Source organism: Pinus tabuliformis, chromosome 4_2 (assembly GCF_031772625.1).
Source record: "Pinus tabuliformis cultivar Carrire ecotype Pingquan chromosome 4_2, CPIR1, whole genome shotgun sequence".
Taxonomy (NCBI): domain Eukaryota; kingdom Viridiplantae; phylum Streptophyta; class Pinopsida; order Pinales; family Pinaceae; genus Pinus; species Pinus tabuliformis.
Window position 1 is genome coordinate 486,549,997 of NC_142304.1, and position 2,475 is coordinate 486,552,471.

Here is a 2,475-nt window from a genome sequence, read left to right on the forward strand (position 1 = left end):
TACATTTACAGAGCATATATAACTTTTAGAGAAAGAGACATAGAGTTGTATTAAGGCTTGAGCTTGATTCTTCTAATATTTGTTGACTGAGGGCTCCTGTTGTGAGTGAGGGCGAATCTTGTTGCTTTGATAGTTGGAGTTTTCTCCAGTCTGTTTTATTATCAATCGCTTCAAGTAGTTAACTATTTCTTCCATAGGCTTACACTTATGTTTGAGAGCAGCTATTTCTTTGTTCTGTGCATCCAATTTCCTCTTAAGAAAAGAGTTCTCTACCTTAGAATCAAATTTTAAGTCCTTAATAGTCTCTCTAAGCCGATTTATCATGTACTTATTAGCCCTACATACAACACACTTCTCATTCTGCGATTCTCTGCCCAGAGGATTCATCTCCATACTGAAACTGATATTTGACCTAGCACTCCAGGGAAGAAGAACAGAAACACACAACAACAAAAGTAAGTAGCGGGCAAAAGTAGATAATATTCTATCTCTCCATGGCAAAGAAAGGATTATTGAAAAGCAACAGTGGAGAGGACTTTGATACAAGATACACAACAAGAGTAGGATGCGATAGTGGAGCGCAGTAAAACAATGCACTGGAAGCGAGATGAAGTGGGAAACGCAGTGACTATGGTGACCCCAACCCGATGAGAACTTATCAGGACGAAACTCATGAGTCTGAAAGGAGGGGATTGAGGAGGAATTAATGTGATATTCAGGAACAAAGATGGAACATCAAAAAGAGATACATAAAACACAACGCTGCAAGAGATACAACAAACAATGATGAGATAATTCAAGGGGGAACGATAATTATATAGCAGCATGATAGGCCATCCCAAGAGGATATTCATTGGGAGATCACGAGAGACACGTGAATCCTCATTTTGCTTGGGATGCGAAAACGGATAGAGCTGACTGTCAATGGGGATTTTCCAGAGATTTGAGGTCCTTGATTTTTGACTTGATAAGACTTTTGCCAAGCTTGACTCCCACGACAAACAATACATTCACTGCATTTTGAAGCTTGTCCACCTATGTATTGAATTTTGTGAGATCTCTTTATCTATTCGGGATCCTCCTATAGGATGAGATACAATCAAATTGGCCTGTTTGTCTGCAATTTCATTATTTTCTCTCAGTATATGTCTAAATGTAACATTTCCCAAATGATTCAAATTTTTCTTTATCCTTTTAATAATTTGGCTCAGAGCCATATTCTTGGGAGATTTTCCCTCAACCATTGCTTGAATAATAATAGCTAAGTCTCCTAGAATTACTGGGTTCTGCATACTTCATTGTCTTAATATCACAATGCCTAATAATAGGCCATAAGCTTCTACTCTGTTATTTGAAGTTTCCACTAATCCCCATTCATATGTAATAGAATTTCTTCCACCTGGGTCAAAAAGGAAGCCTCCAGCTCCAGCTTTCCCCGAGTTTTCCTTGGAAGCACCATAAAACAAAAGACACGACCTTTTTAGATTTTTTGCCCATAATTTAAATTCCTCTTTTTTAGTCTGATCTTCCAGTTCTGTTTATTGTGAGTTGGCTTGATGATGTTTGATCTTTTTTGCTTACTCATCGCAAAGTCAATCCAATCTCTTTCCTCTTGTTGAATGTGATTGGTTTCTATTATTTTTTCTCCTTCAGATGTAATAAATTCTACCGTGAGACTCCATGTTCTTGCCAACACTGTGCTAATACTTGGAGGTCGATCGTTGAATATGCTTTGATTTCTAGCTAGCCGTAGTTGCCAGCACAAGAATGAGGGTAGGCTATTCCAATATCTTCTAATTGTTTCCTTATTTTTTAAAGAGTATGGGTAGACCCTATTCCATGTAGAGAAGAATTCATTAAAAGGTTGTGTTAGTGGTGTTCTGACCTCCATGGGGCTTGCTAGAAGGTGCCAACATTCTTATGAAAAGGCAGACTCCAAAAATAGATGCTAGATACTTTCCTCACTTGCGTGACACATAACACATTAAGATGGGCTTGCAAATCCCTTTTTTTTTAAGGTTGTCAGCTGTTAATATTTTTCCTTTAAGGAGAGTCTATATGAAAACTTTGACTTTTGGCAGACTTTCAATTTTCCACACTTTCCTCCGATAGTCCCAGTCTTGAGTTGCTTGCTGTGATTGTATAGTAGTATATCTAGATTTGACTGAATAGTCTCCACCATCCGGATCCCATCTGAGTGAGTCTTTGATGTCATAGCTCAGTGGAGCTACTCCCTTGAGGAGAGTTAGTAAGGTCTTCCATTGAGTTTTAAGGATTTGAGGGAGGTTATAGATCCTCCATTCTGCCCACTCTCCATTTTTCCAATGAGAGATATCTTCAAGTGTGTTGATTCCTTTTTCTTTCATCCAACCTCTTAAGGCATGGAGATTTTCTTGGTAGGCTATGGGAGGGTTTCCCATAATACTATTCTCCCAAATTTTTATTCTCTTGCCATTCCCAAGAGTCATGGAGGAA